Genomic DNA, 16,280 nt, shown 5'->3' with positions numbered 1-16,280 from the left:
CTAAGAGGAATTGGGGACCTTGTCTTAAAGCAGAGGGAGCAAAGGGAGCCAGGTCCCACCAGCTCCCCTTCCCGCTCCCCTTGGTTATGATTCCCAAACACTGGGGGCTAGGGCAGAAGGAGGCTTAGTTTTCATGGTTACTTTTCCCCATGCCCAGTTGCAGCTAGCTCAGCTAATTGGCCAGAGAGGGAGAAAAAAAAAATAGTGCAAATCTGCAAATTAATGAAACAGCCTTCAAGCAATCGCCAAAATATGTAGGAATCATGAAGTAATTAGAAGTGGGAGATTTCTGCCATGCTCCCTGCTTCCAGGCTCAGCTCAGCATCTGATCGCTTTAGGAGGCCAAGGGCTGGCAGGCCGGCCGTGGGGAGTGGAAATTCTTTCCATTGCGTTTTGATCTCACCTCCCTGGGAGCCTGGGTTCTCTTGACATCTTTTCAGGGTCCTGGCAGTTCCCAAAGGACCAGCTAAACTCAAACAGGCCTGGACTGTCTGCAGCCTTGGGAGTCTGCACAGCACATTGTTCTATAGCCTTGGTGTAAGGCTGTAAGATTTCAGGAAGTGCTTTGGGGACCCATGGTCATGCTGAATCTTTTTTTTTTTTTCCTAAAGCAATCTCATTTTACATACCAATGCCAATTCCCTGTCCTCCCCCACCTTCTCCCCATCCACTCCTCAGAGAGGGTGAGACCTTCCATGGGGAGTCAAAAAGTCTGTCACAGGACTTGAGACAGGATCAAGCCCCTCCCCCCCACCTCCCACCCGTATCTAGACTGAGCACTGTATCCCTCCATGGAGAATGGGCTCCAAAGAGCCAGTTCATGCGCTAGGAATAAATACTGGTTCCACTGCTAGTGGTCCCACAAACTGCCCAAGCCATGCAACTGTCACCCACATTCAGAGGGCCTAGTTCTGTCTTATGCAGGTTCCCCAGCTGTCAGTCCAGAGTCAGTGAGTTCCCACTTGCTTGGGTCAGCTGTCTCTATGGGTTTCCCCATCATGGTCTTGGCCCCTTTGCTCATAAACTCGAGGAGTTCAGCCTCGTGCTTAGCTGTGAATTTCTACATCTGCTTTTGGTCTTACTGAATCTTACTCTCAGCAAATAATTTTTTTGGAAAATGTTTGAGAAAGAAACTGAGGCTCAGAGAACAGGAGGATATACCCCAGCTCCAGGTTGTGATTAGTAACAGCAGCGGGGCTAGAACCAACCTGCCAACCCCTCCCCCTTGCCCTTGCCCCTTCCCGTGGCCTTTTCTGTATCTCTCAACAGCACTAGATATTTTCATACCCCAGTTTTCCTGACGAACTGCCAATTTCAGATCTGTTTGGCCATGATGTCAAGCTCAGATAAGTAGTTCAAACACAATGTTTGTTTAATAAATTGAGGCTCTGGCACCTGTAGTTATTCGTTGATTTTTATTTTCCATCTCATTTTCTATCCAGATTGATCTTGGGAGCAGAAATGTGGGAAACAGCCTAGAAAGGGATTTCAAGAGACTTAAGCCTTATCATATACCTGTGGGGGGGGGGGTGGCTAGGGACACTGTGAGCTTAGAGTTTCATTGTTTGCGCTTTCTCAAGGGTAAGTGCTCAAGTTCATGGATACACTAGAGGGCTTTGCTTAGAACTGAGATGCAGCATACCAAGGGCCGGAGATTCAAAGAGCAGAACCCGGAGAGAATCAGGTAACGAGCTTGACGTGTGTGGCTAATTCCCAGCCGGCAGCAGAAAGCTCCTGGGAGGATGGAGTTTACACAGTTTGCAGCCAGACTGAGCAAACAAGCGCGTGATTAAGTTACACGCCTTGGCTGGCTCCATCACCAGAATAGAAACGTACATGTTCATTTAGGATGGAAAGTTCTCAACAAAGTAGTTGCTACTTCTTCTAAGGACTTGTCCCCGGTCCTCAAGTCCAGCCAACACCAAAGCAACCCATGGTAGAGGAGATTGGGGAATCAGAGGCACTCAGTGCCTGTTTACCGGGGTACAATTGCTCAGGAATCGGTGGGAATTTCAGGACAATGATAGGAGTGTATCATGTGACGTGTGGTCCTGAGTTTGTGTGTGCGGGGGTGAGAGGGCATGGGTGATGACCTTGGAGTAGCAGAGTAGGATTTGAGGGCTGAGTGGCCCAGACTGATCCACATGCTGCCCAGCTGGACGCTGGGGAAGGCAGAGACTTTTAACTCACGCTTGCAGGGATGCTGTGTTTGTTACAGGGAGATCTGGAGTTTCCTCCGGTCCTTACTCCTGCATTGTCTCGATTCTTGTGTTCCCCAAAGGGGAGAGAGAATTCATATGGGAGACAGAGGTAGAGTAACTAGCCAGGAGTTTAATTAGAGCAAGCGAGAAAGCAAGGACACACTTTTTAGTAAAAGATCAGGCTGGGCTAAGCAACGATGGCTCTGATCCTGGCAGACGTGCGGCTCACATTTCCCTTCTCTTTCCCTTTCCTCTGTTGTCTCCTTCATCCTGGGCATGTTGCGGAATATTAGTTGAAGATGTGTTCCGTTTGTTTGTGCTGTGGAACATTGGTTTAATGATGCAAAGATGTGCTGCATTCTTTCATGTTCTCTTTGTTTAACTCTGTGAAGCTGTGCTACTTTGCCTGTCTAAAACACCTGGTTGGTCTAATAAAGAGCTGACAGCCAATAGCAAGGCAGGAGCAAGGATAGGCGTGGCTGGCAGGCAAAGAGAATAAATAGGAGAAATCTGGGAGGAAAGGATTGAGGAGAAAAAGGAGAGAGCAGATACCAAGGACCAGCAACCCAGCTACACACTGCGAGCCGTGGACTAAGAAGTAAAGAAAGATACATAGACTAGAGAAAGATAAAAGCCCAGAGGCAAAAGGTAAATGGGATAATTTAAGGAAAAACTGGTTAGAAACAAGCCAAGCTAAGGCTGGGCATTCATGAGAAAGAATAAGCCTCTGTGATTATGTGGGAGCTGGGTGGTGGGCCCCCAAAGAACAAAGAGTAAAAAAACAAAAACCAACTACCTGGGCATTTCCAGGAAAGGAGAGTTGCTTTGTTGCTTTTCTCAGAAGCCTGTTTTACCCAGAATGCAGTCTGCTAAGTAGGTGTGTAAGGAATAAGGACATTTATAGGGGTTTGAGTGCCTCTAAATTTAAAAGGAGACAAGATGGCAGTGCACTATGGGTGCTCCTTTGGCTGACCCGTCTCCAGACAGCCATCTTCATGTTCTATTTCAGGGGTCCCAGACTGGTCTGTCTCTTAATGATTGCCCCACCTAGGGTTCTTTCTGTCTTGTCTTGAGGGGCCTATTGACCACTCCTTCCTACACCTAACCGCCTACCTAAGAAGTTGGATATACAGAATCTGCTCCCGAGCGGTTAGAATGGAGGCAACAGCAGCCAGCCTCAAGTCAGGCTCGAGAGTTCCGCCTCCATCTGTTTCTTACCCACCAACCACCGTATGACGACCACACCCTCCACTGTTGGACACCTTAGGCCTGTGAGTGTCAGGGACAGGCCACCAGATTACCAAGGGTGAACCTTTCAGACTTCATTGGTTTTGATGGAAGATGGAGTCGGGCGAGCCCACCCCTTAGGTACCTTGATCCCAGATTGCTGTTTTAGGAGGATACTGAGGTAGGGGCAGTGAAGTTGTTTCTCTGTCTAGACCAACCTCTCCCTGTCATCCTGGGGATTCAGGGGCAGCAGAATGTGGGCGAGACCTCGAGCTTCCCTGCCCACAGCTGCTCTTGTTGTTCCTTTCAGCAGGCACCCTTACACAGACCCACCTGAGACCATTACACAGCCCCACCTGCTTCTGGCTCCTCTGTGGGCTCTTCCTTGGTTTTTCCCATCTGTCTGTCTTCCCTGACTTTGTAGCCTCCGTGTGATTCTACTGCGGCTCCTTTATCCCTTCTGGACCAAGATGTGCAGAGGCTGCAGAATCCCTAGCACCACGCCTGCCACTTTTCTTGCCTGCCAAGTTTGACTTGTGTCCCCAGAGCAGCACGCCCAGCCCGTCCACAGTTACTTATGGGTAGATCCAGACCGGTGAGTGCATTTGTTGGCCTGACTCGTGCATCGCTCAACCCAACAGACAAGCGACGCTCTCCCTTCCTTCTTTGACTCTTACTTGGACCAAGTGTCCTTGTGATTTATTTAATGCTACATTTGGGGGCTATTTTTTTTTTTTGTTGATTTTATAGTCAGAAACAGCCTTAAACACAGTGCTGAAGCGCTGTCAACTGTTGCTGAATGCAGGAAGGCTGCCATGGGCTCGCCGGGAATTATGTGAGGTCAATACTGTCAGGTTCAAAGGCAACTCCGCTTCCCCAAACTCAAAAGGCAGTCCATACATGCATGTATCGAGAAATGAGCTCACTGGACTAGAGGGTTCCTGACCATGAGGTAAAAGCCAGTGTTCCTCGGGAACTTAGGAGACCAGTTTCCATCGACTGAAAGGAGTCATTTCCCTTTTTTTTTCTTTTTTTAGCACACATCAATCAGAATTTATTATCAGTTCTTAAGACAGGGTTCCTCTGTGTAGCCCTGGCTGTCTTGAAAGTCACTCCTGGTTGGAAGTAAACCAGGCTGGCCTTGGAGTGCTGAGATTAAAAGCACGTACCACCACACCTGACAGTCACTCGGTTCCAGGACAGCCAGGCTCTACAGGGAGACTTGGTCTCAAAAAACCCAAACCCACAAATGCTGCTGATGTCCCAAGTGGAAAGTGCAGAAAAAGAAAAAATGCACAAAAATTTCAGAAAACTGCATGGCTGGAACGTCCTTCAATCTGAGGTAAAGGCCCAGAGGGAACAGAGACAACGAAAAAGTGGGGGGAGTCCTACACTGGGGGGAGTCCTGTCCTGGGAGGGGCTGTGGGCCCCCGAGGGCGTCTGGACCGGAAGTACCACTGACTACAGGTTTGGCCTCTTCCCAGACTTCCTGGTTTATCAAGGCTGCCTCTTTGCTGGCCTGGGAGGAAAGTTCCAGCACCTGACCGAAGATCCTGTAGAGCTCTAGGTCCTTCTTGGTAATCAAGTCCCTGAGTTCCTCCAGCAGGCGTGACACCTGCGCGCTGGCGTCGGCACCTGCGCGTTGGCGTCCGGGGAGGAGATGCCCAGCTCGCCCAGGAGCTGCAGGGTGGTCTTTAGAGCCGGCTCCAGATCATCTAGGAGTTCCTGCCCACTTCCCTGCATGTGGATGGCCTGCACGGGCAGCTCATGTCGAGTGGTGTCCAAGGCTGTGGCCAATGTCTTGTATTGCTCCTTGAAGGGCTTTGCTACAGCCTGGAGAGGGCCCAGCACACCTCCATCTGGGCATCCAGGATGGTAGCCAGCTCCTGATGTTTCTGCTGGAGCCGCAGCTCCAGCACCTGCCACTGTAGACGCTCCTTCTCACGGCATAAGGCCGCCAAGTCCTTCTCAGCCCTCTCCTCCAGCAGAGTCAGGTTGTTTTCCATCTTCACAGACAGCAGGGTCAGCAGCAGTGTCTGTGACTCCATCATGTCCATGGTCTCCTGCAGATCCTGTCTCTTCTTGGGAAGGCATGTCTTTTTCTGAGTGGTAAAGGACGTGGACTCAGCTTTCTTTGACATTGTCCTGTCTAGCTGGGGAGCCGTCCTGAACATGCTTGTGTCTTTGATGGATGAAAGATCTAGGTAGGGCGGGGCTGTGCTGTGCCCTTCCAGCATGGTGGACTGCAGGCCTCCTGTTCCCATCACCAGGCTGTCTTCTGCCCAGAGAAGAATGCCATGGTCAGTGCCATTGGGCCCACACCCCTTGGTTCAATACAGCTTGGGGCCACCGGGTCTCTTTCTTCCAAGGTGTGTGGGTGCTAGACTCTTGGGCCTGTGAGCTCCACAGCTGAGGCGAGGGGCAGCTTCTCAGGTCTCTTGTTCTTGGGCATAGACTGCCGAACTGTGAGCTCGATAGCCTCTTTAACTGCCTTGTTTTTAATAAATTATTTACTGTGTTGAGTGTGACTGTTTGGGCTGAGGTCCTTCCATGCTGGTCCTAGGGATTGAACTCAGGTCTCCAGGCATGTAGCCAACATCTAGTCATCTCCAGGAGTCATTTCCTTTAACCTCTGGCAGGAGGAACAAACGCTGTGGCCACAGATAGATCAAAGTCCATGCTGGCCTCCAGGCTCCCCCAGGATCACAAGTACCTATTGTTCATCTCAAAACCTCCACCATAACCTGTGGCTTCCCACCTCCCGAGAGTCCCTCCTCCCAGGTACCCATTAGGTCTCTCTTGAGAGCAAGGTTTTCCCCTCTGCCCCAGATATCCATTCTTCACTATTTCCCTGCTTTATTTCTCTATTCTGTATCTCTTGCTATCTCGATATCACCACTATTCTCTCCCACTCTGACTTCCTGGCCCTGGCCATGTCTAGCCTGCTAGCCGTGTTCAATTTACTTCTTTCTCTCTCTGCTCTGGAATCTTCCAGATGCCTCTGGCTCTTCTCTCATATCTACAATAAAAACCTTAACCATATCGTGGAGCGGTCATATTGGCAGTTTCTTTACTGCACCTCCCTGGCCTACACACACCTTCAACCTCACAATATTGAACCATCAGTGTTAATGAGAAACAGTGTGGTGCATTCAGAAAAAGGAGGCGACTTATCAAAGTGGTCTCGGGCTTTGGTGTTAGTGTGAGCAAGCAGCGTGTCTCCTGTACCAGCAGTGGGTGAGCGTTCCCCAATTCATTGTTCACTGCCACAGCTAACAGGGATCAGCTATATAAATGATTTAAAAACAATGAAGATGAGTTTCCATCCAAGTGCTGCACACGTTCAAACCCGTCCAGAGTCCCAGACTTCCTACAAAAAGAGGTCTCTGGGCTTCCTCTGCGATACTGTTTTGTGTCAGTATTTGCATGTTTTATTTGCTACATACACACCCGGACTCTGTCTTCTGACACCCCTTGAATTATTACTTTCTAAATCTCCAGCTGGGCCACAAGTCCTAGTAAAGCAGAGAGCTGTTGACTTTACAGCGTCCTTCCCAGGGAGAGGAACGAGGAAGGCGTGCAGAGCCCAAGCGTGGAGAAAGTGTTTAAATCAAATGCACTTGCTGATGGAGTCCTAGCCCAGGAAGACCAATACCACAGAGCTCGCATCAGCAAGAAGAGCTTTGTGTGTGTACGTGTGTGCGTGTGCATGTGTGTGTGTATGTGTGTGTGTTAGATAGTATCTGATTCCGAGGAAGGTTTTCATGCTAAGGGGGAGAGAGCAGATTCCAGCCATCCTGCAGCAGAGCCCAGCATGTGTGCTTTCCAGTCACTTCACATGCATGGCTCAAGCGCTTCTAGAGGGGCTCAGCGCCCACGGACTAGACATTCCTGGGCGGCAGTGGGCTGCATAGGGTATCTGTGGGGAACGGACGCTTGCGCTTCTTCCTCTTCAATTGGAAGACACCAACATGCTTCTTGCTGTTGTTGCTTAATTTCCAAATTGTTAGATTCAGGATTTTTCTGGTTAATAGACTGCATTCTAAGGTGCAATTAAGATGTCATCCTTGCCTGTCAAGACATGTTTTCCGATCTTTTCCCCTGGGTCATTTCTGCAACTCTTCTGCCTCTGGGACTTCCTCAACCTTTTCCCTCTTTCGTTTCTGTCCTATTATGCCTCTCACTTTAATAATCCACTAAGGACAGACTTTGAGTCTAGTTTGGTGATTGTCCATGGACCACAGTGCCTAGTACAGTTCCTAGTGTCTTGTAGGTCTTTATGATTATTACTATGGTGATGACCTTGGTTATCTGTTGGTTGGATGGAGTAATTTAATGAAAGTCCTAACAGAGATATAGATCTACATCTGGGTCCCTGAGTAAAGAAGACCTGGGGGTGTCCCTGTCACCCTGTGCTCCCAAATATCTTATCTTCGATGAGCAAAGATTTGGTTTATGATATGAAAGAGGACGGAAGGAAACAGCCCCTTCTAGAATCTAGAGTTTCCTTAGAGATATGGAGAAACCCTTTGCCTGGGAATGGTTAGTGGGGGAAAATGCTAATGATCTGTCATGACCTGTTGTTTAGTAACAGTGGCTTTCTGAGAATGGACGCTTATGCCTCCCCAGGCATCCCGGCCTTAGCTAAAAGAGCCTGATCTTTGGACTGTCCCGCAGAAGGGTCCAATGAGGTCTTTTGTCCTGCTTCAGGAAACATAGATCTCATAGCAGGTGTTGACTCACAGAATGTTCTGATATCAGCAACACTGAGGGCTGGCTTCTTGTCAGGTTCCTTCTGCTCAGTAGCTCCCCAGCCCGATCCCCTTGGACAGGCAGCTGCCTTTTAGCCTCACTGGAGCGCCTTGGTTTTACAGCTCAGGCACCTTCAGCAGCTTCGCACTAGGGATAAAGTTAAGTTCTTTAACTCTTACTAAGGTTAGAAACCCTGTCTGATCTTCATCTATCGCCTCCTCAGAAAGATTAAGGTCAGGGCTGTGGGGACTGGATCTTACCTCTGATAACCGCAGGGAAAATGTGAATCAAGAATTTTGTTTCAGACAGCTAAGGTATAAAGAAAACAGCCAGCCACATCTAGGGACCCACTGTTGGGGGCTTGTTTATAGGTGGGCGGGGCATTAGGAAGAATCCGAGGGGGCAGAGCAGGAAGCAAGGTAACAGGATTGGGTGGAGGATGAGGTTCAGTGTTCGTTTTTTCCAGGTCATTGCTGTTCTTAGATAGATGTGCCATCTTCTGTGTTTTAGATACTGTTTCTCTCTTTCTAATTATGTTGATGAATGCTAGCACCCACTGTGAGCGTGAGGCAGAGAAGATCAGAGTGTGTGAAACAGTGCTTGGCTCTGTTCCCGAGGAGGGTGGGGTGCTAACACCTGGCACAGGGTGCGGAGCTCTTGCCTGGGACGGGTGTTGTTTTCCCGCTGTGTTCTGTTTGGCTTCTGCTCTTGAGGAAAACTGAGAGATGTGTGTTGTCAGACTGGGTCAAGGACAGTGAGGTCCATCCTAGGAGCCAGAAGCCTGACTTTGTCCCTTGTGGTGACTTGGACAAGGTAACTGGACACTGGGCGGGTGATCAGACAGACAGGGGTAGGCTTAGATTTCTTTGAAATTCCTTAGCGTTTAAGTCATGTCTTGATGAACGGCATGGGTCACACCCACTCTTCATTTTACTAATACCTCTTCTTGAGGTATCAATTTTTCTAGAGGAGGGGTTACCAATTATCCATAGTTAACTCTGCCAGATGCAGAAGAGGAATTTCTATGTATCTGGAAGGAATTCTCTTAGTGAGCCAGGCTCCACTCATAATTAGCGAGCCAGGAAACACTCAGGGACCAGGAATTTCTAGGGATGAAGATATATTGGTTTAATATCCAAATAACACTATTCCCATTGTACCCATGTACTTGAATATTTCTGCTGTAAATTCTTAAGGCCCAAGATATGATTCATCTGTGACTTCCCTTCTGTATGATTAGATACAGTCCAGGATAGACCTTTCACACCCGGGAACCCTGCTTCTCAGCCCTGACTCCCCAGGGGAGCTTCCACTATCCTGATGCCCTGTCAGCTCTCCGGGCCAATTAGCTGAGTCTCTCTGGATGGGAGACTTTATTTGCCAAATTCCCCAGGTGACTCCAAAGAGCAGCCCTTACTAAGCATGAGCTATTTGAGGGCGAGCAACCTGCTTTATCCACCGCTGTTTCTCCAGAGCTCCACGTAGTGCTTGGCACAAGGGCGTTCTGTGTAGCCGCCAGTGCCTCCTATCTCACAATGTGAACAACACCATACAGCACTACTGTAAACCCAGCCCAGAGCTTGGCGCTTTCCAGTTTCCTCACCTGGCTGTTTGCAGTCCATCCATCTAGGAGTATGACTTGGAAACAGGATTCCCACCTGGTCTCTGCCTACTCCACCCAACTGCAGCAGCCTGGTCCTTCGCTCTCCCTGGGGATTTTCCCACACTGAATGTCTCTTGTGTACCTTGATGCATTTATTTCCAGTCCCCATCAGTGCCCCCCGAGTCGAGATGCCATCTTCAGTCACCCACACTGCTTTAACAGCTCCTGCATAGGGAGAGGCTACCAGAGTGTATCCCATAGCAACCAAGCCATTCTCTGCTCTGTGGTCAAGGCCATCCCTTCAAAATTCAAATGTGGTCCAATCATTAAAATGTTGTTCTTTCCTTTTTCTGATCCACATGACTTCATGGGCTGCTGTGTTCTGGTGTACTAGGTGACAGGGGCTAGTCCGCAGAGTTCCCTGGTACACTGTATAATAACAATAACCTTGAGGTTAGGCCTCCAGGCCCCTGTGACCTACAAGGCCCAGTGGTCTGGTCCACATCGCCCCCTGGTTTCCTACTCTACTTTCTCAGACTTAATGCACTATACCCTTTGTCTTTGCGTTCCCTCTATTAGCTTTCTTACATCTCCGAATTCTGTCTCCATCTATCCTTGGAGCCTTTGTACACCCATTTCCCCTATCTAGAATATTTTCTCCATCTTTTTACTTCTCCTTGCCTGGTTAATTGCTGGTAATCTTCATTTTATGGAACCCTGAGTTGGTGGAGCTCTCTTCGGTCGGTAGTTCCCCTTTCATTTGGGTTGTTGGACTAATCCCCCACTGCCCACCTCAAGGAAGGGCACACGCAGAGGTGGTGGCTGACTTCACTCATGGTTGTCCTAGTGCTAAACAGAGAGAACAGGGCCACCAAGTAGGTGCTCAGTAGATAGTGGCCAGCTGGACGGCTCATTGTTCCTTCCTAACTGCTCCAAATTGTCCTAGCCTAGCCGCTGTATGATCAGGTAGTTCCTCCTATCTCTCTTCCTTGAATGGTTGTGGGAACATGAGGGGGGAGGGGGCTGCCTCTCCTTCCTGAGTCCCATGTGCTTTCTAGAGGCGCCGTTATTTGAAACAGCCTGCATGATATGTCTGCTCGGCTCTATTTTTAGCTTCCTCCTAAAGATCTATTAATACCTACATCCATCAGCTGCTTTTCCTCTGGCAATCTTTTGATGTTTCTTCATCTCCTAGAACTTCCCCAAAGCCGAGTTAGGGTTTTTGAGGTGTATGTTCCCTCTTGTCACTTTGGCCCTCAAACGTGTTTTAATTTTTCTCACAGGAATTTTTTTTCCTTTGGTTTAATTTTTATTTATCATCGTTACCATCTATGTGCATGGCGTGTGGTATGGGCACAGATGCTGCCATGCGCATGTGGAGTCAGAGGACAATCCTCCGGAGTCTGCTCTCTCTTTCCACTTTTATGTGGGTTCCAGGAATCGAACTCATGTCTCCGGGCTTGCAGGACAAATGCCTTTAGTCTTGGAGCCATTTCTTCAGTTGTTCCTTCTCAGATTTTAGCTTTCCATCGCAGACCCGGGTCACACTCGGTGCCTCTACTCACATATTCCTGTCCGCGGTCTTTCCGTCATCCTGGCCTGGTGTAAGTCATGATGAGGATGAGTCTCCTGGCTTCTGCAGTAGCCTCCTGGTCAGCTCGACTCCACCTCTGCCTAGTCTTAAATCCGCTGGAAATCAAACCCTGCCTCTCGACATTGTTTCTCTGAATCTTCCTAAAACCATAGAAATTAATTGAACTAGACCTCAATTTCTTGCTTTCATGACCTTCTATGGCCTTCTGTCTCCGAGCCTTGCTTTCCTGATCATATGTAGAATAAAATGCTTGGGCTAGGTTGTTGAGAATTCCTCAGTAATATTAATGATAATAGGGATAATAATGGCAATGATCAGATTGGCTGACATTTCTCAAACATCACATAGCCAAGCACCAAGTATTTCATGTATATTTTATCAGTTCACTTTAAAATTATTCATTCCCCCATTAAGCAAACAAAGCAGAGATTTCCGGCCTTTTTAAACTAGATGTTGAAACTCAAGCATAGTGAAGTTAAACAGCAGAGCTGGAGAAGCGACCGTGCCAGGATTTAAACCCAGGTCTCTAAGCCCTCACTCTTCTTTAATATTTTATACACTATATGATATATATTTTGATCATGTTTTATCCCTTTTCCAATTCCTCCAAGATCCTCCCACTTTCCTACCCACCCAATTTTATGTTTTTCCTAAACCTCAAAAAGCAAACACCAAAACAAAGCAAAAACCCAATAAACACACCTGCGCGCACACACAAAACTCACAATAAACATGTAAAAGACCAAGACAAAAAAATGCTGAAACAAAGCAAAATGATACAAAAAGTCTACAAAATTCCCACTGAGTTTGCTTTGTGTTGGTCAACCACTCCTGGGTATGGTGCCTGCCCAGAAGTGTGGCTCATATGCCCGGTAGGACTCCAGTGGACAGAACGGATTTTCCTTGACAGTAGGTACCACTTGCACACAGCTTCTTATTTAGGGTGGGAGGAGCTGTATCCACGTTGCCCTCTCAGTGCCGGGACCCCATCAGGCTAGAACCTGTGCAGTCTCTGTGAGTGTGTCTGTGTGTCCATCCTGCTGTGCCCTGAAGGCACTGTGTCCATGGAGTCAATCCCTCTTCTTTGTTCTTACAACCTTCCCACCTCCTCTTCCACATAGATCCCTCATGCGTGGGGAGAAGGGGTCTGATGGAGACATCCCATTTAGGACAGAGTGCTCTAAAGTCTCACTCTGCACACTGTCCAGTTGTAGGTCTCTGTGTTAATTCCCGACTACCACAAGCAGCTTTTCAGATGATGGCTGAGCTATGGGTATAGCAAGCAGTACGTCATGAAGAGTTATTTTATTGCTATGCTCACTTAGCAGAATAATAGTTTTCTACTAGAATCCACAACCAACCTAGTCTATTCTTGGTCACTTTAACAGTGTCAGGTATAGGTTCCATCTTGCAGAGTGTCCTTAAGTCCAATCAGAAAGTGGTGGGTTGCCCCCATAACATTTGTGCCACTATTGTACAAGTTTATCTTGCACTGTTTTAGGTTGTAGGGTTGATAGCTGGGTGATGTTTATCCTTTGGTAAAGTGCAAACTACCTTCCAGTACCATAAATGTTAGTGAGTCGGGGTGAAGCCTCTAGTTGGTCAATCAGCTTGATGACTCCTAGTTTTGTAACATTTCCAAGTGTTGTTTTCAATAGGGTCTTACCATCAGTTTGTGGAGAGCAACCAGTATCCTTGGCAACAACCTTTGATGCTTCCGAGTTTCCAGAGTGCCCTTTTGGCCAATCACTCTCACTCAACAAAATGTAATCCATTCCTGGCCCTGGAGGGTTTTTTCTTTTTTAATTTATCATTGTTGTTATTGTTATTTTTTTTTTAAAGAAAACAAGGCACTGGAGGTTTTAGTTGGTGGAGGTTTTAGATGTCTGGTTGGGGCATTGTCTCCCCTGTTACTTTGATGGCTCCATTTAGATTCCTTTCATAGATGTATAGATTTTAGAAAGCTTCTACAGAAGTAAGTTTCCATATGGTTTTTCAAATGGTCTTTAGTGTTAGCTGTCCCCCACTCCCTCCTTTACCAGTCTCTTCCGTATCCCTTGCTTTTTAATCCATCTAAATAGTTCCCTGTTGTCTCTCCATAACAATATGTTCTATTTCCCCTTCCTTGGGAGTTTCTCCTCCCCCCAGGCCCTTACTAGATCCCTAACCTTTGTGGTTCCTTGGGTTATAGCACGCATATTGACAACTTAAAAGCTAACATTCACATATAAGAGAAAACATTCAGTATTTGTGGGGATTTTTTTGTTGTTTGTTTTGCTCTGAGATTATGCCACTCAGCATAAATTTTTTTTTCTAGCTGGAACTTAAGATAGATAATTCCCAGGTTGTTTCCTGAGAAACGACCCCACTGGTTTCCATAGTGACTGTACAAGTTTGCATGACTACCAGTAATGACTAAGTGTTACCCTTTCTCTGTGTCCTCACCAGCACGCGCTATCATTTATGTTACTGATCTTGGGCATTCTGACTGGCCTAAGATGAAATCTCAGAGTAATTTTAACCTGCATTTCCTTGATAGCTAAGGATGTGGAACATTTCTTTAAGTGTTTCTCAGCTATTTGCTGATTCATCTTTTGAGATCTCTTTGCTTCATTCTGTATTGCACTTTTTAATTCAATTATTTGTTTTCTTGATGTTCAGGTTTTTTAGTCCTTTCTATAATCTAGAAACATCTGCTGGAAGGTTAGGGTTAGGGTTTCTTCCAGCAGATGTTTGATTGGTAAAGATATCTTTCCATTCTGTAGACTGCTGCTTTATCGGAATAATGGTGTCCTCTGACATATAGAAGCTTTTCAGTTTCATGAAGTCCCATTTATTAGCTGTTTTTAGTGCCTGTGCTATTGATGGCCTGTTTAGAAAGCCTTTGTCTATGCCAGTGAGTTCAAGGCTATTCCCCCTTTCTTTCTATGAAGTTCAGGATACCTGGTCTTAAGCTGATATATTTGATCCATTTGGAGTTGAGTTTTGGGCAGGGTGATAAATATGATCTAAATTCATTCTCAGTTTTCTATTTGCAGACATCCAGTTGGACTACTTGTTGAAGGTGCTATCTTTCCTCCAATGTGTATTTTTTTACTTTGTTGTCAAAAATCAGGTGTTCATAGGCATGAGTACTTATGCATGGGTCCTCCGTTTGATTCCATTTATCAGTGTATATGTTTGTTTATGCCAGTACCACAATGTGTTTATTTTTATAGCTCTGTAATACATCTAGAAATTGGGGATGGTGATACCTCCAGCAGTTCTTTTATTAGTCAGTATTTTCTAATCTATCTTGAATTTTGTATGTTTCCATATGAAGTTGAAATTGGGTTTTTAATTTCTATAAATAATTGTATTGGGATTTTGATCAGGATTGCATTGAATCTGTAGATTACTTTTGCTAGGGTGAACACTTTCAGTGTTTTAATCCTATTAATCTGTGAACATAAGAGATCTTTCCATCTTCTGATATTTTCTTCACTTTCTTTCTTTAAAAATCTTAGTTTTTCTTATCTAAGTCTTTCACTTGCTTGCTTAGAGTTAACCCAAGGTGTGTGTGTGTGTGTGTGTGTGTGTGTGTGTGTGTGTGTGTTGAGGCTATTGTGAAAGGTATTTTTTCTCTTGCTTTCTTTCTCAGTCTGTCTGCCAGCCATTTTTTTGTGTTAATTTTGTATCCTGCCACTTTGTTGAAACTGTTTATCAGCTGAAGAAATATGTGTTGCTTTTTGTGCCTGTTCGTAAATTTGGTCTTTTCATGGTGTTCCAGTTTTCCTGGATATTTTGTGCCCAGATCTTTTTAGATTTAACATTTTCCTTGACTGGGCCACCTTGTCTTCAACACCTGAGAGTCTCTCTTTCATGCCCTGTAATCTGTTGGTGAGGCTTACCTCTGAGCTTTTTATTTGGCACCCTAAATATTCTGTTTCCACTTTTATCTCAGTTTGGGTTTTCTTTAGTGATTTTACTTCTTTGTTAAACTCCACTTTCATAGCTTTACTGATTTTCTTTATTTCATGACACTGTGTTTTCACAGGCTTCATTAACTTCCTTCATAGTCTCTTTAGGGCCCTTAAACATATTCATAATTGCTATTTCAATATCTCGTGTTGTTCTTCTGCTATGTTGCATTGCTCAGGGCCTACAGCAGTGAGGTTTTGTAGAAGCATTTTGTCTTGGCTGTCATGTCTGTGCTTTTGTATTGGGATCTAGGTGTCTGGAGTTATGATGTCAGAGGTGTTTCTTGGTGTTGATATCTAGTCTTGCCTTTGTTGGGTGGGTATTCCATTCTTTGGTTGCTGTTGCCCTCTATGGATCAGATGGCTCTGGGGTCATTGATAGAGAGGGCTTCTGTGGGTCCATGGGTAGCAGAAAGAAATGGAGATGAGCTAGGAGGGGAGGGTGATTTGAGCCCTCCAGAAAGAAATAGGGTGCCTGGGATCCACACCAATATGTGGAATCCCCAGGCACTGGAGATGGAGAAAACAGAGGGGCTCCTGCAAGCAGGCTGTAAAGATCACATAGAAGGCAGGGAAGAGAGCAAAAAATTACCTACCTGAGTCTCCATGGCCAATAGACCCCTGGTAGAGAGTCGGTGATTGACAGAAAGGAATGGAGATGTGTCGGCATTGGCTGATTGTTTGTTTTCTGGCTGCCCTGACACAAAATACTCAAACAGAAACTGTATTAATTAAAATGCTGCCCAGCCTATTAGCTCGGGATTCTTACTAACTAACTCTTACGTCTTAAATTAATTCATTCCTATTATTTTGTATTTTTCCACGAGGCTCGTGGTTTACTGGTAAGGTTCCGGTGCATCTATCTCCTTGGGCAGCTACATGGTGTCTCCTTGGCTCTGCCTTCTTCCTTCTCTCTCTCTCTCTCTCTCTCTCTCTCTCTCTCT

The 16,280-nt window shown here is 46.4% G+C and overlaps 1 protein-coding gene and 1 pseudogene across 3 annotated transcripts in view; one reads left to right on the top strand and one right to left on the bottom strand.

Annotated features, from left to right (window-relative positions):
* The window catches only part of Mapk4 (mitogen-activated protein kinase 4), a 129,848-nt gene that overhangs the window by 54,373 nt on the left and 59,195 nt on the right, over positions 1-16,280 (top strand). The window lies entirely within an intron of this gene.
* LOC102001188 overlaps positions 4,761-16,280 on the bottom strand; it is a 20,442-nt pseudogene continuing 8,922 nt past the window's right edge.

The sequence above is a fragment of the Microtus ochrogaster genome, chromosome 18 (assembly GCF_000317375.1).
Source record: "Microtus ochrogaster isolate Prairie Vole_2 chromosome 18, MicOch1.0, whole genome shotgun sequence".
Classification (NCBI taxonomy): Eukaryota; Metazoa; Chordata; class Mammalia; order Rodentia; family Cricetidae; genus Microtus; species Microtus ochrogaster.
Note: the sequence above shows the minus strand (reverse complement) of the source record. Positions and strands in the feature narration are given on the sequence as shown.